Below are 26706 nucleotides of genomic sequence, written 5' to 3'. Positions count from 1 at the left end.
GGAGCTTCTTCAGCACGACTCACTGACTCCTCCCCTTCTTCCTCTGCCAGACTGAAGTTCCCACCTTCAGGCCAATTAGTAATGATTTCTAAAATTCCAGGGCGGTTCGAGCTCCCAATTCTAACACGTTGCGTAATCAAAGCAATCCATTTGCTCCACGTGGCATCGGTGGCATGGTGTGTAGGGGGCACTTTTCCCTTAAACATCCAGCTTAACACTGGTAGTCGAGGTGCCAGGAAAAGCTGTGCTTCGATACCGATGACTTCTGAGGCTGCTCGTATGCCTTCATACGCCGCTAAGATTTCCTTCTCCATAGGGGTGTAATTGGCCTCAGAGCCTTTGTAGCTTCGGCTCCAGAAACCAAGTGGTCGCCCTCGCGTCTCACCAGGCACTTTTTGCCAGAGGCTCCAGGAGGGACCTTTATCTCCAGCTGTGGAATAAAGTACATTCTGTACATCTGGCCCCATCCTGACAGGTCCAAGAGCCACGGCATGTGCAATCTCCTGCTTGATCTGCCTGAATGCCTGTTGTTGTTCAGGACCCCATTGGAAATTGTTCTTTTTACGGGTCACAAAGTAGAGAGGGCTCACAATCTGGCTGTACTCAGGAATGTGCATTCGCCAGAAGCCTATGGCTCCCAGAAATGCTTGAGTCTCCTTCTTGCTAGTCGGGGGAGCCATTGCTACAATCTTATTGATGATGTCGGTTGGAATCTGGCGACGCCCGTCCTGCCATTTCACCCCTAGGAACTGGATCTCTCTGGCAGGTCCCTTGACTTTACTCTTCTTGATGGCAAAACCAGCCTCGAGGAGTATCTGGATGATCTTTTGTCCTTTTCTGAATACTTCTTTTGCTGTGTCTCCCCATACGATGATGTCATCAATATATTGGATGTGTTCTGGGGCCTCACCCTTCTCTAGTGCGGCCTGGATCAGCCCATGGCAGATGGTAGGACTGTGTTTCCACCCCTGGGGCAATCGATTCCACGTGTACTGGATGCCCCTCCAGGTGAAAGCAAACTGCGGCCTGCACTCTGCGGCCAAGGGAACGGAGAAAAACGCGTTAGCGATGTCAACAGTGGTGTACCACTTTGCTGCTTTGGTCTCCAGCTCATACTGGAGCTCCAACATATCTGGCACAGCGGCACTCAATGGTGGCGTGACCTCATTCAAGCCACGATAGTCCATTGTCAGTCTCCATTCTCCATCTGGTTTGCGTACAGGCCAAATGGGGCTGTTGAAGGGTGAATGTGTTCTACTGACCACCCCTTGACTTTCCAGCTTCTTGATCAACCTATGGATGGGGGTCACAGCATCTCGGTTTGTCTGATACTGTCGCCTATGTACGGTTGTACCCTCATGTTCCGACGGCATCAATGTACATTGGGCGCCAGTGTCGACCAGAGCTCGGTATCTCCGAGGAGCTGATGTGCCAGGCCATCGAACCCACACTGTCCAGAAAACTCGGTTGTCCCTTTCCTCCTCCTGGCCGGAGGCAGGGCCCCTCTATTGCTGCTCCTGCTCCGAGCACTCGCTATCTGACCTCAGTGATGTTCTATCAGAGACTCCTCCATCGGAGGTGATGGAGTCTCTCCTTTTACGTCTCGGGGACCGATGTTTCCTTTGCGGGGTCTCTGCCTCAACTATATGGACAGCCTTTTTGCCAGCTTTCTTCTCTATTAACTCTTGCAACCGGGCTCCGAGCTTAAAGGTAGGCTCACCATTCCACCTTTCCATGTCTTCCCCCAGTGCACGTAGGCTAGCCCACAACCATCCACGTTCACTACGTGGTTTACTCTTGGGGCTTCTCTTCCCGTGTGCACTACGAGGGGAATGCGGACGAGACCGGGATCGAAAATGAGACCGAGACCGTGGCCTTTCCTCGGTTCTGTCTTCGTCAGAGGTATCGGAGGGCACCCTTCTCTCAGTGACCTGTTGGCCACGAGACCTAGGGCTGCCCCTAGAGTCTGGAAGATCAGCCCGTAGAGCGTCAAGCCCCTCTTCTATAGTCCGTAGCCAACTGCACATGTCACCCACTGTCCGGGGTACATGGTCACCACTCTCGGGAAGAACTGTTAGCAGGCAGCTGACTAACGATGGAGGGCAACCTTGTATTACTTTCCTCCACATCGGCATCGTGCAGGGGACATGCTCTGGGTTAGTGGTAGCAAGTCCGTCCAGAGGATCACCATAGAGAAGCTCTAACAGCGCCATGCCCGTAGGTACTGGCTGGCCTCATCTATGGTTGTCCACTTCCGTGGGGAACTCTGTAGAGACTCCCTATATGGGTATGTCCCAGTCAAACCTCCAAAGAGTCGCAGCAACAAATTGCAATCGCCCTCTGTCTTTGCCATCTCCTTTTCAATTTTATCGTCTCTTGCAATAGTGCCCAGGTGTTGTGTTTCTTGACCATTCAACACGTAAGACCCAGCTCCTCCATCTCGACATCGGAGCACCCATGTAAGAATTCGTTCACCAGGCAGGCGCCTGTATTCCTTCCGTATGTCCCGAAGTTCTGCTGGGGTCAGTGATCTGGATATTATGGTCTCCTGTCTAATTTCCCTTGGCCGTTCCTGTTTCCCGGGTGATTGTTTGGCCCCCTCTGTTGAAGGCCCTGCACCTGTATCATCTGTTGAAAAACTCGCACTTGTCCCCTCACCAGCTCCTTCTCCTACTGTTGCTCCCTCTGATGTCCCTATCCATGACTTCCTTTTCACTACAGGAGCAATAATAGTTTTTTGCTGATTGATCTGGGTACTTGTCTGGTTTGGGGTGTCTGTAGTGTCCCCCACAATCTGGGTCCCTGTGTCCTCCCTTGTACCTTTTTGGCAATGCTCTATTGCAGCTCGGTAGGCATGGGCCAAACCCCAATAGAAGGCAAGCAGCTGGTGGTTTGGGTCAGAATAAGCAAGGCATCCTTCCTCCAGGCAATGTGCCAGCTTGTTAGGGTCGAGCATCTCCTCCGGAGTAAATTGCCAGGTAACAGGAGGTGCCAAACGTCCTATTAACATGCCCAGGCTACTCCATCTTCCCTGCCACCCAGGCAGTGACTTCTTCAAGGGACGTCCCAATAAGGGTCTATTAAAACCCTGATTTGAAGCTTGCTCTGTCCTGAACCGAAACCACCAGCATAACACCACCTTTTTCAAACCTATCAATGCACCAGGGGTTTTCACCAGTCCCACGATTGTCATCAAAAACACCAAGTAAGAATCCCCAAAAACTGTGTATGCTCCTGCTATGAAATCTTCTACGTTGAAATCAGGCAGATCTTGGAGGGAGAAAAGAAAATTGAAGTCAAAGGTTGTACCAGGCAGAGTAGCTCTCACCATGTGAAATTGAATAAGCACTAACAAAGGCAAACTGACAGTTATAACTAAGAAAGGTGTTAACAAAAGGCCTATTACCAATTTGCTCTCCATTTTGTTTTACGTTCAATGCCCAACGTGTTCCCAAAACACAAGATAATCTACACTAGTTTACCTAAACAATCCCCGGGAACACAGCCAAGCTCCCGGGAAACTTGCCAACACCCTTGGTCAGTTCCCGGGTTTCGGCACCAAAAGAATGTTACAGTTTGAGCTGGCAAAATGCCAACTGCCTGGTACCCAGTCAAAAAGTCCACTCCCAGAGCAGGAGAGTGAGGGAAAACAGCAGAAACGAGGCTTTAAACACAGTGAGGTTTTTATATTTATACAGAGAAGAGGAGAGCTTAACACAGAATATGAAATAGCACATAGTGACAGGAAACAACAACAGGCTCACCGAGGTCACCCCAGCTAACAGGTGAAACTCCAAACCAACCAAACCCCCTCCCCAGAGGAAACCTCCCAGCAAGAGGGAAAGAGGAATTAACAGGAATGTGCTCACGTCCCTGGCTAAACAGACGTGCCGACCGGCAGGAGGGCCTGATATCAGCAGTCAGGGAGCGGGAACCGTCCTGGTCAGAAGCATGGACCGAAGAGCCCAGAGACTCCTCCCACCTTGCTTGTTATACTCCCCGACACTTCCTGATGATGTCAGATGATATGAAATACCTCTATGGCTGCTTAAGTCAGATGATACCTGTCCCCTCTAATCTGTGTCACAACCTTTGAGGCCTGCTAAAAACTGAGGCCTACATGGGGACCTATGCTGACTAAAGCCAAAACTACTACACCTCCTCAGCCTGGCCAGCAGTGCTGCAGGGGGGGATTCCCTGCCCCTCCCCAGCTGGTCCTTCCTGCCCAGCAGCTCCTGCTCCAGAAGGGCTCACAGACACTCTGGGGGACTTTTCATACTTGGGTCCTTGAGCTGCCCTGAGGCATCTCTGGGGCAGTGGCCAACTCTGTGACTGCTCTGGGAAGTCATGGCCTGAAGCCAGGAGTGTGGGTTTTGGGAGGTAGTTGAAACCTCTGCAGACAAGAAATCCTGGTAATTGTTGAAGACTTCCTGGCCTATCATTATGATGTGCTGTTTATTTTTAATTTCAAGATTTTTTCATAATTTTCTTTTTACTGACAACTCCACACACTTGTTCTATTAATCTGATTCACTCACTGTTTATGTGAAAATATTTGTGCAGCTATTTATCAGAGTACATTTCCTACCAGTGTTTTGAATGCAGAAACATTGCTGAGAGGAGCTACTGAACTCTTTGGGTTGGTTTCATATCCCTAATTTTGCCTCTTCTGTTCTTCCTCTCCCAATTTGCCTTCCAAGATCCCTCCAAGCTGTGTGTGCCTGGGAATGTTTTCACAGTCCTGAGCTCTGGACCATGTCAAAGGGGACAAATGCACCTTCTGGAGAACACTGTCACTCCTGCTCACAGAGCCTCTCTGACTGCACAGGGGAGATTCCCCCAGGGTGAATCCTGGTGTGGGAAGAAAGGGACATAAAGGCAGAGGAGAGGGATGGAGGAGACATGGACATTTGCAATGGACATGTTCAAGGCTGGTGAGATAAATGTCCCTGGGACAGGGAGGTTGTTCCTGCAGTCACAGCCAGAAATGTCAGGGCTCTGGCAGGTGCCCACACCTGAGCTGGGCTCATGCCCTGCTCACACCCCCAGGGCTGTCCAGAGACACGAGTCCTTCCCTTGCACACACACAGACAGTTCCTGGCAGCAGGTGCAGTGTCTCCCTGGGCTCCTGCTGCCACTGCCCGGGGCTGGAGGCACCTCAGCCCTGCAGAGCCCTCACCCTGCACACTCACACACTTCAGCTCAACATTTGGCTTTCCCTCTTCCTGGCCATTCCCAGTCCAACCTCCTCCTGGTCTCCCGATCTCCCTGTGCCTGGCCCAGCCCAGCAGAGCAGCACAGTCATGTCTGGCCCTCCAGCGAGAAATGGAGGAAATGGAGGTCAGGGACAGTGACCCTGTCTGTGGAATGCTCAGGAGATCTTCAGGTCGGGCATCTCCTGCAGCCACAGGGACAGGGCAGCCTCTTTCCATGGCTCCTCTGCACACACAGCCTGTCCTGCTCTTCTCCTGGCACATCCCATCTCCCCACAGAGCCTTTCCCCAGGGGAACACGTCTGTGCTGGCCTAACCAGCCATTCCTGCAGCCCCTCCCCGTGGTCCCCACAGCCCCCCAGCTGGGGATGCTGCTCTGCAGGGCACATGGGCTGTAGTGCCTGGGGCCATGGCGGGGTTCTGCTGGGCTGTGCTGGTCAGGCTGGGAGGCAGAGCCAGCTGATGGTGGTCCCTGCCACTGACCCCCTGCCACACAAGCTCTTGTGTGGTCATGGAGGGTGCTCAGAGGGGCCCTGCCTTGTTCCAGTGCTGGGAGATGGGTCTGGGGGCTGTGCTGGATCCAGACTATGAATGCTTATGGAAAGTAAAATGAATCCCAAAACTCCTTTCCCTCAACCTGCTGTATTCCCTGGGGTTGCAGAGCTCTTTTTGTTCAGTTCACACTCAGATGTAGAATATTATCTCTGGGTGACTCCGAGCTGGACAGGCCTGTTCTCATTGGGCTCTATTCACTGTCAGCTCCTGCTCACACTGTTGCTGCAGGTCTCGTGTTCTCCTGGCAGCTCCAAAGTGTCTTAAGCAAACCACTTTCCTGCCATCAGCCCTGTCACAAGCTGTTGAGCCCCAGGAAGGTTAATCTCATCTGCATGGTCTCTGGCCACCAACAAGGAAAACCTGAACCAAAACTAAGTCCTTTGAAAGTCCCACTGGGAACCTGATCTCATCACACTGAGCCATGGGCAGACAAAGCAGCACAAGGAACCTCTTGAACGTCTCTTCCTTAGGCATGTTCTTAAGAACAACTTCGGAGAAAGCCCAAAGCCTTCCTGTCCTGCCCTCAGGAGTTGCCCTTTCCTGATGGAGCTGCTGTTGTGCAGCCCAGCTGTGTCCCAGCAGTGCCCATGGCCTGTCCCTGCCTGTGAGCCCAGGATGGACACACAGCAGGATGTGACCAAGCTGGCAGAGGACCAAGGCCTTGGAGAGTGCTTGGCTTAGGAGAGTGTGGAAGCAGAAAGGGCAGCTCTGAAGAGTCCCCTCCTCTCTGTAAACATGCACTGTCCTGCAGTGAACTGTCCTTTCTGAATGCCTAAGAAGAAGGATCAAACAAGTCACTGCACTGTCCTTTATTTTGTGTAACGACTCAAGTGGAACAAATCCTCATTTAGACAGTCTCTGGGTCAAACTCCAAAGAAACATACTAGATTATAAAGGAGGATAATTAAAAATTTAATTGTGCACAAACTTATCTCATGACCCCCACCAAAATACTGAGAAAACAGGATGGGGCTGTAATGAGTTCCAGTCCCAATGCTATGCAGACATCAACAGAAACAACAGTTTTATGCTTCTGGAGAGTATCAAGTCATCATTTTCCTCACAGCATCCTTGAGCTCCTGGTTCCTCAGGCTGTAGATGAGGGGGTTCAGTGTTTGAGGCACCACCAAGTACAGAACTGCCACCACCACATCCAGAGTTGGAGAGGACATGGAGGGAGACTTCAGGTGGTCAAACGCATCAGTGCTAAGAAACAGGGAGACCAAGGACAGGTGAGGGAGGCACGTGGAAAAGGCTTTGTGCCGTCCCTGCTCAGAGGGGATCCTCAGCACAGCCCTGAAGATCTGCACATAGGAGAAAACTATGAAAGCAAAACAACCAAACACTAAACAGGCAGTAATCAGAAGGAGCCCAATTTCCCTGAGGTAGGAGTCTGAGCAGGAGAGCTTGAGGATCTGTGGGATTTCACAGAAGAACTGGCCCAGGGCATTGCCCTGGCACAGGGGCAGGGAAAATGTATTGGCTGTGTGCAGCAGAGCATTGAGAAAGCCACTGGCCCAGGCAGCTGCTACCATGTGGGCACAAGCTCTGCTGCCCAGGAGGGTCCCGTAGTGCAGGGGTTTGCAGATGGCAACGTAGCGGTCGTAGCACATGATGGTGAGGAGCGAATACTCTGCTCCAATGAAGAAAATAAGGAAGAAGACCTGTGCAGCACATCCTATGAAGGAGATGGTTGTGGTGTCCCAGAGGGAGTTGTGCATGGCTTTGGGGACAATGGTGCAGATGGTGCCCAGGTCTGTGAGGGACAGGTTGAGCAGGAAGAAGTGCATGGGGGTGTGCAGGTGGTGGTCGCAGGCTACGGCGCTGATGATGAGGCCGTTGCCCAGGAGGGCAGCCAGGGAGATGCCCAGGAAGAGCCACAAGTGCAGGAGCTGCAGCTGCCGCGTGTCTGCCAATGGCAGGAGGAGGAACTGGCTTATGAAGCTGCTGTTGAACATTTGCTGCTTCTGGAGGTGGGGCACTGTCCAAGGAGGAAATAACAGTGACAAATCAGATGAGATATTTCTGAGAATAATCACAGCCATGTCCCAATACCCCTTTCCCTTCTACTCACACTCCCCACTTTTCCTTTTTCAGGAAACTTTGCTTCATCTCCATGGCTGGAGCTCTGCTTGGTGCTCACTACATTTCCCATGAGGAGCAGCCCCTCTGCCCACTGGCTGTGAGGGTCAGCCCTGCTCTGCTCCAGGGGGCTCATGGCCATGGTGGGGGCAGGGCCCATCCTGGTGTTCAGCTGTGTCAGATGAAACTGCTCCTAAAGCAAAAGTTCTCATGGGCATCTGCACTCCCAGTTTTGAGAAGATTTCAGGATTCCAGAAGACAGTTTCAGAGGTTTGGGTGTTTTGTTTCTGACTCCCCTCATCTTCCCTGTGGAGTTTTCCTGGATGTCAGAACCCCTCAGCATTTGTGCTGCCCTGAGGAAGAGCAGAGCAGGGCTTCCCAAACAGGACCATGTCTGTGGCTTAGTGCAGAGTGAGGGGAGCTGCTCTGTCCCCGTGCCTTCTTCCAGCTTCCCTGGACTTGGGCCTTCCTCAGACAGAGAGTGATCACACTCCCATTTTTGTCTGAAATGCCACCAGACACCGTTGAGAGCAGAGAGATCCATCACAGACCACTCAATGTCTCAGCCTGGCTCAAGGTCTCAAGGACACACATGGCTCATCTCACCAACTCAACAGCATTTCCTGGGATGAGCACAGCATCTCTGCCCCTCTGCACTGGGGATTTCAGATAACACAATTGTGCTATGAAGATGATCTGCATTCTTGAGGGCAGCTCCCAGCTTGGAAGGACATCTCAGAGAAGAGCCAAGTGTCCTGACAATGGGGTTTGATTCTGGGAAACACACCTCATTCTCCAGGCACAGAGAATTCACTACTGACAGCCCCACAGCTCAGAGGAAAATTGGAATGTCTCATTCCCAGGGACCCACCTGCCTAAGGGGGATAAGAGGATCAGTGATTGACTCTGTAGCTTGAAGTCCCATTCCCAGTGAGCCTGACTGAGAGAAGGAGGAAACAACCCCAGTAACAAGGGCAAGTTGAGGAAAAAGGAAATGCACACTGAGGGTCCGGCTGGGAGAAGCCAGGGCAGAACCAGGTGGGCAATCAGGGCAGTGTCACCCTGAGCCAGCTGTGCCACCTCCCAGACACCAACAATGCCAGGTAATTCTCAGCCCCTGTGCTGCTTCTCAGTGTTCCCTCTGCATGAGAAACCACCAGGTATGTGGCTTGAGAGCTTGCTAGAAATCCCTCCTTTCACGTTGTCCTTGAAGTATCCCCTGGAAAATATCCTGCAGTGCTGTGGTTCTATAAGCAGTCCTCACCTATGAAACTCTTGCTTGACAGCAGAAGAAACCTGCCCTGCCCTGCCCTGCCCTGCCCTGCCCTGCCCTGCCCTGCCAGGGTTTGCTCTTTCCACCCACAGCCTCTCCCCAAGCATTGAGGGAGCTCCTCAGACCAGCTGAGACCTGCCTCTGGCAGGTGGCAGAGCTCCTGCCATGGCACAGCACCCTGGGGTGCAGGACCCTGCTCTGCAGGACAGTTTGGGGCAGCCTGGGTGGCACAGCCTGGATTCAAACCCTGCAGCCATCCCTGGGAGAAGGGAACCCTGCTGGGATGTCCCTGGGATGGTGCAGCAGAGAGTCCCTGCTTTGCAGCACATCCTCCTCTTCAGCACCAGAGAAACTGTGATATCCCACATTAGAGACCCCCCAGGCTGTGGGATGTGCCAGCGTTGGGAGATCTTCCCACAAACTGCACATACATTGCCCTTCATGCAGACTTACCGTGTGAAAGACCGGAAAGATTCCTCTTCTGTGGATCTTCCTCTCAAATTTCCTCACACCCCAGACTGTGTGTAACCTCTCTCTGCCCTGCTTTTCTGCCCTCGGTGTGTGCAGGCAGTGCCCTGAGCCCTGCTGGGCTGTGCACAGGAGCTGCTCCTGGGCAGAGCTGTCTCTCTGCAGCGCTGCCCGCTTGCCAGGAGCTCCCTGTGTGCCAGGAGCCCGGCCCAGCTCAGCAGCACAGCAACAGCCCAGGGCATTTAATGGCCCTCTGGGGGGTTTGGTGCTCAGTCCCTGAACATCAGACCCTGAGGAAAGGTGCAGGAACCTGTTGAGAAAGCAAAGTCAGAATCAAACTTTAAAGTTTCTTTTGTTGTTAATGGGTCCCTCTGAGGGACATAAGTGAGAAAGTGTCCCCAGATTCCAGTTAGAAAACAAAGAGACAATGATGACAAATATGGACAAGGAAAGAAAGGTCACTCTGATGCTGAGGAAAGTAAGAAGCCTTTCATTAACCCCAAGGTCACAGCCATGACCCCCAGCCCTGAGAAGAGAGATCCTGTCTCTGCCTCATTCCTCAGGGCTCTTCCTGGGGCACTGGGGTGTGGGATGTGGAATAGCAGGGACAGGAGGATGGGGTGGCACCTCCCAGGCTGCTGAGCAGGGACAAGGAGGCAATGAGGCCCCAGAGCTGCAAGGCTCACTTGTCTCCTCATGCCATCAGGGGCACACACAGCAGCCATGGCCAAAGGCCTTCACAACTTGGCTCTCTTGGGGCCTTTCAGCTTCTGCACATCCCTGTCTCCTCTCCAGCCCAGGCTGTCCTACGGTGTCCATGCCCTGCCCCTTTCCCTGCAGGCTGTCGGCATCCCCCGGCTGCCCCACCTCGCTGGCCCCTTCCTGCACTGACATCCCTCCCTCCTCCCTGGCTCCTCCATAAAGCCTTGGACTGATCCAGACCCCTTCTGGGTGACACTTTGTATCAGAGCATTTCTCTTGGAGGGAAATTCCTTTCTTCGCATGTCCAGTCTCCACCTCCAAGGTGCCCTTTGTGACATTATTTCTTTCTCATTCTCTTTCTAACTACAAAATTAAAAGTTTCACCATCTCTGACACCACCACTGTGACACTGCAGGACCTCATGGAATCACGGGGTCACTGTGAAATCTCATGGATTTAAGGGACCTTTTTCTCAGTGCAGGGCCTTGAGTAGCAGAAGGGACCAGTGTGACACTGTGGAACCTCATGGAATTGTGACACTGCCGAGTCTTATTGAAACAATGGGATCATTGTAACTCTTCAACCTCATGGAATTAAGGGCTCATTGTGACTCTCCGCAGTGATGGAACAAAAGGGACACTCTGACACTTCAGAACCCCATGGAATCAAAGGGTCATTTTGGTGCTCTGGGACCTTATGGAACTGAAGGGAACCTGGGACACTGCAGAACCTCATGGAATGAAGGGATCACTGTGACTTTGCAGGGCCTCATAGAACAAAAGGAGTCCTGGGATAGTGTGGAAGCTCATGGTGTCACAGAGGTAATAGAAATTTTAGACAGAGTTTATTAGAGAAGATGTCTCATTGAGCTGGTGGGGCAGAAAGGACCCCTTGCTTTCTAAACACCTTCTCAGAGAGGAGCCTGGGGGTGACTGAATCCAATCTCAGCCTCAGATTTACTGTGCAATTTAAATTTCAGGAATTATAGAGGTGTGATTGAATCACTTTTTTCCACAGGTTTTAATGATGGCAAATCAGATACATAAAATGAGTTATTTGTTATGAGAAATGAACAGACGAAAGAACAGACAAGTGAACAGATGAAAGATCTTAATCATTTACTTAAACATTCAGTACACCGTGGAAAAGCTAAAATCCTCCTAGTAGAGTATATTATAGCATAAAATAGTGCAGTGCACGGTGTCAAAGCACTTATTTTAAAAGAGTTGTGTTGAAGCCAGCAAAAAGAAATGATCATTAAGCAGAGATTGATGTAACTCTCACACAACTAAAGAGGGCAGATCTCTCTTCTTCCCTTAACCCCTGGGCAGTGACCATGAAGAGCCATCCCTGCTTCATGGGAGAAGCTCCACATACTTCAAGACAGTCTGTGAAAGGATCTGCCATATGAAAGTTGGACTGAGCTTTTAGAGCTATACAGTGAGGGATTGCTAGTCATGAATTTCCAGACCAGTGAGCAGCTTCTCTGTCAGATCCTGTTCCAAAAAGCAGGATGTGCATTTGCAGTTTGGTGAACCAGGCTGGTTTTAGCAGAATTCAACACCCACACAGCCCCTTGGTGGCAGCAGTAACTGAGCCCAGAGAGCCTGCATTGTTTGCATTCTCTGAGTAGATTCTGGGCCTGATCAGGGCAGAACATCCTGCCATGGTCCATAAGGCTCTGCAGTGCCACAATGGCCCCTTCGTGCCATGAGGTTCCAAAATGTCCTGAGGTTCATTCGATTCCAGGAGTCCCACAAGTCACAAATGCCCCTTAGTTCCATGAGGTTCCGCAGTGTCCCAGGGTCCCTTTGGCTCCACCAGGCTCTTCACAAGTCACTATGGCCCGTTGATTCCATGAGGTTCCAGTCTCCCAGGGTTCCTTTGGTTCCATTAATCCCTGCAATGTCACATAGGCCTTTGATTCCATAAGTCTCCACAGAGCCACAGAGTCCCTTTGGCTCCATGATCCCCTGCAGTGTCACAAAGCCCCTTCATTCCATGAGGCTCCTCAGTGTAACAACAGCTTCTTGTTCCATAAGGTTCTGAAATGTCTCAGTATTCCCTGGGTTCCCTGAGGCCCTGCAGTGTCACAATGGCCCCTCATATCCAAGAGGTTCCACAGTGTCCCTGAGTTCATTTGGTTTGATGAGGCCTCAGGTGTCACAGTGGCCTCTTCATTCCCTGAGGATCCAAAATGTTCCAGGGTTCCTTTGGTTCCATGAGGCCCTGAAGTGTCACAATGGCCCCTTGATTCCAGGAGGTTCCAAACTATCTGAGGATTCCTTTGGTTCCCACATGTCACAATTGCCCCATGGCTCCGTGAGGATCCACACTGTCCCAGGTTTCCTTGGGTTCCAAAAGCCCTGGAGTGTCACAATGACTTCTTGATTCCATGAGGTTCCACATTCTCCCTGGATTCCTTTGTTCCATGAAGGCCTAAAGTGTATCAATGTCCCCATTGGTTCCAGGAGGTTCTGTGGTGTCACAATGGCCCTTTGGTTCCAGGAGGTTCTGTGGTGTCACAGTGTCCCTTTGGTTCCAGGAGGTTCCACACTGTCCTTGCTGGAACACACCTGGTTGGATGTTGCTCCACCTGCAGAGCTGCCTCCAGCTCTGGGGTCCCAGCACAGCAAGGACATGGAGCTGTTGGAGCGAGTCCAGAGGAGACCACCAAGATGATCAGAGGGATGGAGCAGCTCTGCCATGAGGGAAGGCTGAGAGAATTGGGATTGTACAGCCTGGAGAAGAGAAGGCCTTGGGGTGACCTAATTGTGGTTGAAGGGAGCCAACAAGAAAGATGAAGAGAGACTGATTACAAGGATCTGCAGAGACAGGAGAAGGGGGAAATGGCTTCACACTGATAGAGAGAAGGGTTAGATGAGATATTGGTAAGAAATTCTTTATGGTGAGGCTGGCGAGGCCCTGGCACAGGTTGCTCAGAGAAGTTCTGGCTGCTCCATCCTTGGAAGTCGTTCAAGGCAAAGTAGAATGTGGCTCTGAGCAACCTGGTCTAGTGAAAGGTGTTCCTGCCCCTGGGGTTGGAACGAGATGCTCTTTAAGGTCCCTTATGACCCAAAGCATTCTGTGATTCTGTGGCTGGTGGGTGATGTGGTGGTCAGGGCTGTCTTGGGCACAGAGACCATGAAATAATGGGGACTTCCATTGTGGGTGAAGGAAGGAGGGGCACCAGCAGAACTGACACCTCGGACTGAGAGCTGACAGACTTTGGCCAGTTTGGGAAACTGATGGATGGAGTCCCTTGGGAGTCAGTCCTGAAGGAGAAAGGAGTGCAGGATGGATGCAGGTGTTTTAAGAAGGAAATCTCAAAGCTCCAGGAGCTGTGCCTCTGTGGCCTGAGACAAGCCAGGGGGCAAAAAGTGTGGCCTGGTGAAACACAGACCATGGGCTGGATGTCAGGAAAAAAAAGAGAGTGTATCACCTCTGGAAAGAGGGGCAGAAAACCTGGGGGGGACACTACAAGGATATGGTGAAGTTATGGAGGGGGGAAAATGTGAAGGGCCAAAGACAAACTGGAACTGAATTTGGCCACTGCAGTTAAAGACAGCCAAAAATGTGTCTCTGAATCCATGGGCAGCAAAAGGAGGGCTCAGGAGAGTCTCCATTCTTTGCTGGATGCAGAGGCAGCGCAGGGTCAGGGCAGGAGGAAATGGCTGAGGAAATTAATGACTTCTTTGTCTCAATCTTTTAACACCAAACACAGTTGTGCTCAGGATACCCAGATCCCAGGGCTGGAAGGTGGTGATGGGGAGCTGAGTGAAGCCCCCATAACCCAGAGAGAAATGGTCAGTGACCTGCTGTGTCAGTGAGATCCCCACAAGTCCCTGCCCACATGAGATGCACCTGAGGGTACTGTGGGAGCTGGAAAAAGAGCTGGCCAAGCCACTCTCACTCATTGCCCAGCAGTCCTGGTGAACTGGAGAAGTCCCAGCTGTCTGGAATTCAGCAACTGTGATGCCCATTTACAGACAGGGACAGAAGGACCTGAACAGCTCCAGACCTGTCAGCCCGACCTCAGTACCAGAGAAGTCCATGGAGCAGATCATCCTGAGTGCCATCACACGGCACATGAAGGAACCCAAGGAATAAGGGTCAGTCACTGTGGGTTTTGGAAAGGCAGATCCTGCGTGACCACACTGACCCCCTTCTATGACAAAATGACCCACTCAGGAGATGAGGGAAAGGCTGTGGATGTGTCTCTCTGGAATTCAGTCAAGCCTTTGGCACCACCTCCCACAGCATCTCCTGCAGAAACTGGCTGCTCATGGCTGGGATGAGGGAACTTTTTGCTGGGTGAAAAACTGTCTGATGGCCCAGAGAGTGGTGGGAAATGGAACTAAATCCAGGTGGGGCTGGTCACTAGTGGGGTTCCCCAGGGCTCAGTGTTGGGGCTGGTCCTGTTTAACATCATTATTGAGGATCTGGACAAGGGGATGGAGTGCACCCTCAGTACATTTGTGAACAACACCAAGGTGGGTGTGATTGTGGGTCTGCTGGAGGGCAGGAAGCTCTGCAGAGGGATCTAGACAAGCTGGATCATTAAGACCAAGTGTCAGGTGCTACCCTTGGGTCAGAACAAACCGCATAAAATGCTCCAGGCTGTGGGCAGAGTGTCCTGAGAGCTGCTCATCAGGAAGGGACTTGGGATGTCTGCTTGAGAGCAGGTGAATATGAGCCAGAGAGTGCCCATGTGGGCAAGAAGCCCCATGGTGTCCTGGCCTGTATGAAAATTAGTAGGGCCAGCAGGACCAGGACAGAGATTGTCCATCTGTACTGGACACTGGTGAGGCCCCACCTCAAGTCCTGTGTCCAGTTCTGGGCCCTTCACTGCAAAAAGGACTTTGAGGGCCTGGAGTGTGTCCAGTGAAGGGAATGGAGCTTGGGAAGAGACTGGAAATAATGTGTCATGAGGAATGGCTAAAGGAACTGGTGTTCTGGAGTCTGGGGGAGAAGAGGCTCAGAGAGGACCTCATTGCTCTCTGCAAAGACCAAAAATGAGGTTTTGGTGGGGTGGGATTTTTTCTGTTCTATCAAGGCTGTAGTGACCAAATGAGAGAAAATGACCCTTAATTGTGTCAGTTGAGGTTCAGATTAGATATTAATTTTTTTTTTTCACTGAGGGTATAGGCTTGAATAAGTAACTCAGTGAAGTGGTGGTGTCTCTGGAAGTGTTCACATGGCACCTGAGTGTTGATGCCATGAGTGCCCCCCCAAAGCAGGACTCTGAGCCACGTTAGTGTAGGGTAAGATAAAATGTAAAGGTCCTTTAATATCACAGGCCTACGGCCCACAGGACTACATGACATGCACGTGCCCTCCAGTTCTAGTTTCCATGGCTTTTAGAATAAGATCCCTCCAATCATTGCTTTACACATTTCTCAGTCCAGGCCTGGTTCTACCCCTGTTTCACCCCCTGGAACTGGGTCTGGGATGGTCAAGACCCTCTGTCTTCATCCATCTCCTCTTCTTCGGGCACACAAAGGTCTTTTGGAGTTCTTCCAGTCCTGACTTCTGGGTCACTCTGACATGGTTTATGTTTCATTCTGTAGGCCTTCTGATATCCTTCAGCTCTTTACCTTGGAAAGGAGTCTAAACAGCTAGAGAATCTTGCTGCCTGTTCTGGGGCAGGGGTAGAGATAGAAAGACATTAAACTTAAGCTAGAAATATTAACCTACTAAAAATCTATAGCTATTGTGTTCCTAAATTTACAAAATGTGAAAAATCAGAAACCAAAAACCCCTTTGGCATCAATGTAACACTCTGGGAAGTGGTTTAGGGGTGATTATGGTGGTTTTTATTCAGAGTTGGACCAGAGGATCGTGAAGGTCTATTCCAAGCCTGATGGTTCGGTGATTCTGTGACCTGTCATTACTCTTTCCAGCTTTGTGATTTTACAAGATGCTGGAAATGTTTTCTGAGTTTGATTCCTCAGTGGGACCCATTAGCATTACAAGAAAGTTTACAGTTTGAATGTGACTTGGGTTTCTCAAGAGGTTTCTGCAACTTTCCTCAGGGTCTGATGTTCAGGGACTCAGCACCAAACCCCCCAGAGGGCCATTAAATGCCCTGGGCTGTTGCTGTGCTGCTGAGCTGGGCCGGGCTCCTGGCACACAGGGAGCTCCTGGCAAGCGGGCAGCGCTGCAGAGAGACAGCTCTGCCCAGGAGCAGCTCCTGTGCACAGCCCAGCAGGGCTCAGGGCACTGCCTGCACACACCGAGGGCACAGCAGGGAAGGGACAGGGATGAGAGGCAGCCTGGGCTGGGAGGGGACTGAGCTCTCACTACAGGAGAAACCTCCACAGTACTTGAATGAAGAATTCTCTGACTAAGGGAAGTTAATCTTCTCTTCCTGCAAGGATCTCCTAAAGCTGGCACATCCCACAGCTTCCAGGATCTTTCAGAAGGACTCCCACAGTACCTTCAGTGGAGAGGAGGTGGCCAAATGGCAGAGCAGGGCAGGACCTGCAGGCAGTAGGGACACAAGGGAAGTGAGAAAGAGGTTTACGTCTTCTGGGGTGGGAGGACAGGTGAGAGCTCATCAGGAGAGGAATCTTCACAGCCCTTTGCCAGGGTAAGTCTCTGGCTGCAGAGCAGTGCAGGTGAGTTCCTGGAAGTGTCTCTTACACCTGCCAAATGCCAGCACTGACAGGACCTGCCAGGATGGCTCTCCTGGATTTCCTGGTGTGGAGCATCAGAGGCAGAGGGCAAGAAGGTTCCCTTCTCCCAGGGATGGCTGTGGGGTGTGAGGGTGGCAGTGCAGCCAGGGGTGCCCAGGGCTGTCCTGGAGAGGAGGGTCCTGCAGCCCAGGGCTCTGCGTGCTGGGGCAGGGACTCTGCTGCCTGCCAGGGACAGATGAAAAAGGTGAGGAGTTTGTCTTTCTGCTCTTTGGACCCAGATTTCTGGGTTCCTCTGCTCTCAGCAGTGTGCAGTTTTGTTCTGGGGGAACAGTTGTGTGTGATGCTCATCCAGCTCCAAGCTGCCAGCACAGGGCAGGTGAGAACAGCACTGTTGGACAGAACAGCTCTTCTGTCTCCACTAAGGGACTGTCCCTTTGCCTCTCAGGATGCACAAGACTTGACCTACAGAGCAAATAGATTGTCAGTGATTTCAAGCATCCACAACCATTACTAACTATGGCAGGTGCAACTGGGTGAACAACTAGAAATAATTCCCTCAGCTCAGTTCTTCAGCTGGCAAAGTGCAAACAGCCATGCTGAGAAGCTCTTTGAAGTATCACACGAGAGGAGAAGAGGGAAGGAGAGATACTGATCTCTTCTCTGTCACTGGCCAGTGACAAAACCGAGGGAATGACCGAACATTTCAAGGAAAGTTAAGGTTGGATATTAGAAAAAGGTTCTTCTCCCAGAGAGTGATTGGGCACTTGAAGAGGCTCCCCAGGGCAGTGGTCACAGCACCAAGGCTGACAGAGCTCAGGATGCACTTGTAGAAAGCTCTCAGGGACATGGTGTAATTCTTGGGAATGATTCTCTGCAGGCCTAAGGGTTGGACTCCATGAACCTTGGGGGGCCTTTCCAGCTCAGAATATTCTGTGATTCTGTGAGTACATTCAGAGATCACCCTGTGTTCCGAGTTCCCTCTCACCGATAAACAAGAAGGACTCCTCAGGAGCCCATCACAGAGTTACTGGTTCCAGTGGGCCCCTTATGCAGCAAACCCCAGAGCTCAGGGGAAGGGGCTGCAGGGAAGTCTGACTGTGGGGAGAGAGCCTGAGAGTGGAGTGGCTGTGACATATGCAGTGTTTTGCTTGTAGAAATCTGGCCTAAATAATTCCTGTCTTTTCCTCCTCAACAGATCAAAATATTCTGAGGAACAAAATGTCCAACAGCAGCTCCATCAGCCAGTTCCTCCTCCTGCCATTGGCAGACACGCGGCAGCTGCAGCTCCTGCACTTGTGGCTCTTCCTGGGCATCTCCCTGGCTGCCCTCCTGGGCAACGGCCTCATCATCAGTGCCGTAGCCTGCGACCACCACCTGCACACCCCCATGCACTTCTTCCTGCTCAACCTGTCCCTCACAGACCTGGGCTCCATCTGCACCACTGTCCCCAAAGCCATGCACAACTCCCTCTGGGACACCACAACCATCTCCTACATGGGATGTGCTGCACAGCTCTTTTTCCTTTTGTTCTTCATCATGACAGAGTTTTTCCTCCTCACCATCATGTGCTACGACCGCTACGTTGCCATCTGCAAACCCCTGCACTACGGGACCCTCCTGGGCAGCAGAGCTTGTGCCCACATGGCAGCAGCTGCCTGGGCCAGTGGCTTTCTCAATGCTCTGCTGCACACAGCCAATACATTTTCCCTGCCCCTGTTCCAGGGCAATGTCCTGGGCCAGTTCTTCTGTGAAATCCCTCAGATCCTCAAGCTCTCCTGCTCACACTCCTACCTCAGAGAACTTGGGCTTCTCATGGTTAGTGCTTTTCCATTTATGGGATGTTTCATTTTCATAGTTTTCTCCTATGTGCAGATCTTCAGGGCTGTGCTGAGGATCCCCTCTGAGCAGGGACGGCACAAAGCCTTTTCCACGTGCCTCCCTCACCTGGCCGTGGTCTCCCTGTTTGTCAGCACTGGCACATTTTCCTACCTGAAGCCTCCCTCCATCTCCTCTCCATCCCTGGATCTGGTCCTATCAGTTCTGTACTCGGTGGTGCCTCCAGTACTGAACCCCCTCATCTACAGCCTGAGGAACCAGGAGCTCAAGGATGCTGTGAGGAAAATGATGACTTAATGCTCTCCAGAAGCATAAAACTGTTGTTTCTGTTGATGTCTGCATAGCATTTGGACTGGAACTCAGTACAGCCCCATCCTGTTTTCTCAGCATTTTGGTGGGGGTCATGTGATAAGTTTGTGCACAATTAAATTTTAAATTAGCTCCATTATAATCTCTTATGTTTCTTTGGAGTTTGACCCAGAGACTGTCTAAATGAGGATTTGTTCCACTTGACTAGTTACACAAAATAAAGGACAGTACAGTGACTTGTTTGATCCTTCTTCTTAGGCATTCAGAAAGGACAGCTCAGTGCAGGACAGTGCATGTTTACAGAGAGGAGGGGACTGTTCAGAGCTGCCCTTTCGTCTTCCACACTCTCCTAAGCCCTTGTGTTGGTCCAAGGCCTTGGTCCTCTGCCAGCTTGGTCACATCCTGCTGTGTGTCTGTCCTGGGATCACAGGCAGGGACAGGCCATGGGCACTGCTGGGACACAGCTGGGCTGCACAACAGCAGCTCCATCAGGAAAGGGGTTCTCCTGAGGGCAGGGCAGGAAGGCTTTGGGCTTCCTCCAGAGTTGTTCTTAAGAACATGCCAAAGGAAGGGACATTCAAGAGGCTCCTTGTGCTGCTTTGTCCTCCCTGGGATTCAGTGTGATGAGATGATTGTCCCAGTTTGTTCCTCAAGGGACTTAGTTCTGCTTCAGGTTTTGCTTGCTGGTGACTAGTGTCCATGCAGACAGGAAATGGTTTATGGTGATCCATCGTGGGTTTCTACTGCTTGTGACAGCGCTGATGGCAGGTGAATGTTTTTCCAAACAGATTGGAAGCTGCCAGGAGAACTCAGGGGACCTGCAAGGACAATGTGTGCAGGGAGTCAGCAGGAAAGTTTGGGCACTGAGCATGAGTCTGTTCAGCTTGGTGTGATCCAGAGATAAAATTTTAAAGTCTTGGTGTGAACTGGCAAATGGCTCTTCAACCACTGGGACTACAGTGAGTTCAGGAGAGGCATTCTTTCAAATGATTAATTTTACTCTTCATGGATCATAGGTTGGATCCAGTGGAGCCCCCAAACCCATTTCCCAGCACTGGAACAGGGCAGGGCCCCTCTGAGCACCCTCCATGGCCACACAAGAGCTTGTGTGGCAGGGGGTCAGTGGCAGGGACCACCATCAGCTGGCTCTGCCTCCCAGCCTGACCAGCACAGCCCAGCAGAGCCCCCCCATGGCCCTGGGCACCACAGCCCCTGTGCCCTGCAGAGCAGCATCCCCAGCTCGGGGGCTGTGGGAAGTACGGGGAGGGGCTGCAGGAATGGCTGGTCAGGCCAGCACAGACGTGTTCCCCTGGGGAAAGGCTCTGTGGGGAGATGGGATGTGCCAGGAGAAGAGCAGGACAGGCTGTGTGTGCAGAGGAGCCATGGAAAGAAGCTGTCCTGTCCCTGGGGTTGTAGGAGATGCCTGAGGAGCCCCAGGACTGATTCTCTTCTGCTGTCCTGGGGAGTGGGGCTGGCCCTGGGGCTGCAGGAGATGCCTGAGATGATGGTCTCCTGAACATTCCAGACACAGAGTCACTGTCCCTGACCTCCTTTGCCTCCATTTCTTGCTGCAGGGCCAGACATGATTGTGCTGCTCTGTGGGGCTGGGGCTGGGGCAGGTGGATTGGTGGGACCAGGGAGGGGCTGGACTGGGCCATGCCAGGGAGAGGGAAACCCCAGTGCTGAGCTGAAGTGTGTGAGTGTGCAGGGTGGGGGCTCTGCAGGGCTGAGGTGCCTCCAGCCCCGGGCAGTGGCAGCAGGAGCCCAGGGAGACACTGAACCTGCTGCCAGGAACTGTCTGTGTGTGTGCAAGGGAAGGACTCGTGTCTCTGAACAGCCCTGGGAGTGTGAGCAGGGCATGAGCCCAGCTCAGCTATGAACACCTGTCAGAGCCCTGACATTTCTGGGTGTGACTGCAGGAACAACCTCCCTGTCCCAGGGACATTTATCTCACCATCCTTGAGCATGCCCATTGCAAATGTCCATGTCTCCTCCATCCCTCTCCTCTGCCTTTATGTCCCTTTCTTCCCACACCAGGAAACAGCCTGGGGGAATCTCCTCTGTGCAGTCAAGAGAGGCTCTGTGAGCAGGAGTGACAGTGTTCTCCAGAAGGTGCATTTGTCCCCTTTGACATGGTCCAGAGCTCAGGACTGTGAAAACATTCCCAGGCACACACAGCTTGGAGAGATCTTGGAAGGCAAATTGGGAGAGGAAGAACAGAAGAGCCAAAATTAGGGATATGAAACCATCCCAAAGAAGTTCAGTAGCTCCTCTGAGCAATGTTTCTGCATTCTAAACACTGGTAGGAAATGTACTCTGATAAACAGCTGCACAAATATTTTCACATAAACAGAGAGTGAATCAGATTAATAGAACAAGTGTGTGGTGTTGTCAGTAAAAAGAAAATTATGAAAAAACCCTTGAAATTAAAAAAAAACAAATAAACAAACAACACGTCATAATGATAGGCCAGGAAGTCTTCAACAATTGCCAGAAATTCTTATCTGCAGAGGTTTCAACTATCTCCTAAAGTTCACACTCATGCCCTCAGGCCATGACTTCCCAGAGCAGTCACAGAGTTGGCCACTGCCCCAGAGATGCCCCAGGGCAGCTCAAGGACCCAAGTGTGAAAAGTCCCCCAGAGTGTCTGTGAGCCCTTCTGGAACAGGAGCTGCTGGGCAGGAAGGACCAGCTGGGGAGGGGCAGGGAATCTCCCCCTGCAGCACTGCTGGCCAGGCTGAGGAGGGTCCTCTCCAGCACAGCAGAACATCCTGTCCCCTTGGGGGCTGGGCTGTCAGGTGTGTTCCCAGAACTGACTGACCAAGCTGGGCAGGCAGATGCTCAGGGGTCATGAAGGATGTCACAAAGCTGAGCCCATCCAGCTGAAGGATTTGGGGAGGTCAGGAGGAACTGGGACAAAAGGGATGGGATATTTGGGGGAGGGAAGGGGGCTTAGCCAACAGAGAGGAAAGATTTTGGTGAGGTAAAACCAAGTTCAGGTAATGCTGAGGGTGTTGAAACACTGACTGTGCAAACACTCCTGATGGACCTTTACCTATAATTTGTGTACCATTGCAACTTCTGTGAGGATAACTTGATACTCCTCATTTCACCCCCAGCAATCTTCTCTCAGGAACCAAAGGGATCCTGGGACACTGTGGAAAGCCTTGGAACCAAGGGGCCATTCTGACACTTGGGAACCTCATGGAATCAAAGTTCCATTGTGACCCTGCAGGACCTCAAGGAAACAGAAGCCCACTGTGACCCTGTGGAGCCTCATGGAATCCAGGGATCATTGTGACACTCCAGGGCCTCATGGACTCCAAGGAACCCTGGGACACTGCAGAAATTCATGGAATCAAGGGGCCTTTATGACACTACAGGGTCTCATGGATTCAAAGGAATCCTGGAATATTTTGGAATCTGATGGAATCATCGTGCAATTGTAACACTACAGAAACTTATGGAACCAAGAGGCAATTTTGACCTTTCAGGGCCTCGTGGAACAAAAGAGACCCTGGGACACTGTGGAAACTCATGGAAACAAGGGGCCACTGGGACACTGCAGGGCCTGAAGGAACCAAAGGTATCCTGGGACACTGCAGAGATCACGGAACCAAAGGGTTCATTGTGACTTGTGGGGCCTCTTGGAACAAAAGGGGTCTTGAGACAGTTTTTAACCTCATAGAATCAAGGGGTCATTGTCACACTGTGGAACCTCAGGGAACCAGGATGCCACCTGGACACTGCAGGGCCTCACAGAACTAAAGCAATCCTGGGACAGCACCGAACACTGTGGAAATATTTTGGGTCTGGCTGAGGTGGAGCTCATTTCCCCACAGCAGCCCTCCCAGTGCTGTGCTTTGTGTTGGGAGCTGGAAAGGTGCTGAGAACACACCAATGTTTTGGCTATTGCCAAGCAGAGCTGGCACAGCCCCAGCACTGCAACGTTCCTTCACCAGACAAGGGCAAGGTCCTGGGAAGGGACACAGCCAGGCCAGCAGAGCCAGAGTGACCACAGGGATATTCCAGATCATGGGATGTCAGCTCAGATATAAAAGATGAGGAAAGGAGGAGGAAGAGGGGCATTCACTGTTTACAATGTTTGCCTGCTGAGCAGCTGCTCCGTGTGCTGAAGCCTGGCTTGCTGGGACATGGCCAGACATCACTGATGATGGGGAGTAGAGAATAAATCTTGTAGTTTTCCTCTTTGTTTGTGTGCAAACTTGGCTTTTGATTTAGTAAAGCGCCTTATCCCAACCCATGAGTCATTTTCCACCTTATTCTCTCTCCCCTGTTCATCTGGGAAGGGCAGTGATAGAGTGGCTTGATGGGCAGCCTGTAATTCTCCCCATTCTCACTTTGCTCTTCTTAAAGATGGGCTTGGCATCTGCCTTTTCCAAGGAACCCAGAACCTCTCAGATTGCTCTGGTCCTTTTGAGAGCACAGCCCAGAATCCCAGGCAAGGGTGATGCAGCAGTTCAGGAGCACTTGCAATGAACTGTCCAAGACCACGGAGATGAATCTCACTGGGCCAGTGGAGTTTGTTCCTGGAGTCACTCACAGAAATGTCGAGGTCCAGCAAGGCATCCACCTCTGAACTGGGATTGTGGGATTCTCATGCACCCAGGGGTGATCAGAGAGTCTTTCCCTTTTACACCCATGGGGAGATCATTGCAGGAGTCACAGTCTCCCCCTGGGCTCTCACTGCCACTGCTGGGGACTGGAGGCACCTCAGCCCTGTGGGGTGTCACCTGCTCTGCCCCTCTCTGAGATGCCCCACGGCCTGAGGAATGGACACAGGGGGAGTTCTGTGCTCAGAAGCACATCCCAGTGCTGCATCCTGGGGGTTTTCCAGGGGATGTGGGGCCCAGAGTGAAGTGACCTCGAGACACTGTGTGTCCCACAGCCCTTCCCAGCACCTCCAGGATTAGCTGATGGTCTTTGTGTTCTCTTGGGTTCATCTCCCCCACACACACACTGTGAATGCTGAAGTCTCCCCTGTACAATTTCAGCATGGCCTTGTGAGCTGCTCATTTGGTGTCCTCATGGAGGGACAAACAACCTGTCAGTGGTGGGTGAGAGGCCAGTGCTGGGAATGGTGTTTGCAGGGAGTGATCTGTGACAATTGCCCTGGGGCCCCTTGCCCAGGGTGTCCAGGAAACAAAGACAAAGCCCAGACCCTGCTCTGCTGCTCCTTCAGGTGTGTCCCTGGAGGCCTGGCTGTGGAAGGGACACTGCTGTGCCCTCTCCTGCTCTCACACACTTTGGCTCTTCACTGTGCTTTTCTGCAACAGGGCAGTTTCCTGGGGCTTGACAGCCTAGGAGAAGACACCAGTTCCTTACAGCCCCAGGGCTTGTCACCTCCTCACCCACTCCATAGAGCTGTGGAGGTGTCCTACTGCTCTCCTGCACTCCCCATTCCACACCCCACATCACTCTGCTCCAGGAGCATCCTGTGAGGAACCAGAGATGGGTGGCAGGGCTTGGCTGTCCTGCTTGGCAAAGTCCATCAGGCACTTTCACAGCCACATTCCACAGTCCCTTTTCCACCTGTAACCAGTAACTCTGAGCTGCTGCTTCCCCAGCCCCAGGGAGGGTCTTTTTGTCTGCTCATTCCCTCCAGGGTCTCTTTTCACTCATGGCCTCAGTGGGGCTTGCTGACACTCTCAGGAACTTGAAGGTTTGATGATGAATTTTGCTTTTTTAGAGGTTTTTTCAGTTTTCAAATCTTCAGTTCAGGAATTCAGTGCCAGAGTGCTCATTAACATTCAAAACATCCTAACAAGACAAGCCTTTGGGAATAATTTAATATTAAGGCTTCAATTCTTCTCTGCTTCATTAGACAGATACCAGAAGTGTATTCAAAGTGAGTGTACTACAGTGACAAAAAAATGAAGAAATATAATTTTGTCCTATTTCCTTTTCCTGTTTATACACTGAGAGCAGCAAACCCTAATTGATATTGTTCCCAAGCACCAGGGATGGTCTCCTTGTCTGCTCTTTCCCTTCATGGTCTCTTTTCACTGATGGCATTTTAACAAAACAAACCCCTGGGAATAATTTACTTTTACATTTTCAAATCTTCTGTGGTCAATTACAGAGATCTCAGAAATGCATTCAAAGTGAATATCTTATACTTTAAAAACAAAAACAGAAGCAAAAATCTGTCTTTTGCGTAGCCTGTTTATTTTTGCCTGTTTATACATTATTATCAGCAATTCCCTATTGATATTGACCCAGAGCATCTCCTAATTCAGTGTGAATAGATATGAAAATCAAGACCCTTTTTGTCTGACAATCCATCAGACTTTATCCCTAATCCCCACCCCACCACTTCCCTCATCACATCCCTGGCACTCAAAGCAGCCTTGTGCAATCTGAGCTTCCTCCACTAAAGGCTGGACCTGCAGGTTTCAGCTCCTGGGCACCAACTCCCACCTGCTGTACTTGGAGAAAGAGCTGCAGGAGACACACAGGGATGTTCATGTATTGTCAGCAAACAAAACCAAAGGAAGGCACAGCTCAAAAATAGAAGAAATTCCTCTGCTGTATTTTAAGTTCACATTACTGACGTCCACTTTCCACAGCAGGCAATTTTAGACCAATGGAAAACATGTTATGTGTCAGGCACAGATCTAAAGGTCCCTCCAAGCGCTCCCTACCCCAATTCTGTCCATTTTGCTCTTTGCACAAAGTGAGTCACACACTGAAGTCAGAAGTTCCCTTGATCCAGAGCAGGAGGAAAAGAGAGAAAGTGAATGAATTACTTTGTTGTGCAGAGCTAAATCTCCACTAATCCAAATATTTTGGGGTTACAGGAATTTTATTGGGCATGTTCTGCAGCATTTGTTCAGATGACAACAGGTTAGGTGGGATTGTTGATCTGCTGGAGTCCAAGAAGGCTCTGCAGAGGGGTCTGGACAGGCTTGATTTATGGGCCCAGGCCAACCGGATGAGGTTCAGCAATGCCAAGTGCTGGGTCCTGCCCTGGAGTCACAACCACTCCAAATCCCTGGTCATGCCCTGTAACTGTTCTCCACATCCTGTCCTGTGTCCTTAATCCCTCCATTTCAAGGAACGTTTTGGAATAAGGGAGCTTTGTACTCTGGGTATGGAGGGAGATCCAAGTGTCACTGGAGTAGGAACTCATCAGGTTTGTGCTCTTTAGGGGTTGAGGAACTGGTGACACTTAGAGACACAGAAAATCTCCCTTCATTGCCCACAGTACAAATTAAACAGGATACAATTTTTAAACTCCGCAGCTCTTTGTGCATCTTTCCTCAGCCACAGCAACCAGGATAAGCCACGTCCTTGCTGTGCTGGTCCCACAGCCCAGGGTGCTCCTGGCCTCCCTTGCTGCCAGGGCACACGGCTGCCTCCTGCCCAGCTCCTGCCCACCCACAGCTGCCTTACAGGGCTGCTCCCAGCCAGGCAGCTCCCAGCCTGTGCCATGGCCAGGGCAGTGCCCTGCAGGGGCACACACTGCCATGTGTCCCTCTGCCATTGCAGGAGGTTCCTGCCAAGACGGCTCTCCTCCTCCCTGAAGCTTTCCCTGAGCACAGAGGCCTGAGAGACCTTTCCAGTCAAGACTCAGGCAGAGAAGCCATGGAGTCCCTCAGCCCCACAG

The 26706-nt window shown here is 51.5% G+C and overlaps 1 protein-coding gene across 1 annotated transcript in view; it reads left to right on the top strand.

The window, feature by feature from the left end:
• Window positions 1-26706, top strand: part of LOC139673810 (zinc finger protein 850-like) — a 1066517-nt gene that overhangs the window by 469103 nt on the left and 570708 nt on the right. The gene's annotated exons all lie outside the window — the stretch shown is intronic.

The sequence above is a fragment of the Pithys albifrons genome, chromosome 7, assembly GCF_047495875.1.
Source record: "Pithys albifrons albifrons isolate INPA30051 chromosome 7, PitAlb_v1, whole genome shotgun sequence".
Lineage (NCBI taxonomy): Eukaryota > Metazoa > Chordata > Aves > Passeriformes > Thamnophilidae > Pithys > Pithys albifrons.
This window is presented reverse-complemented; position numbering and strand designations above follow the sequence as displayed.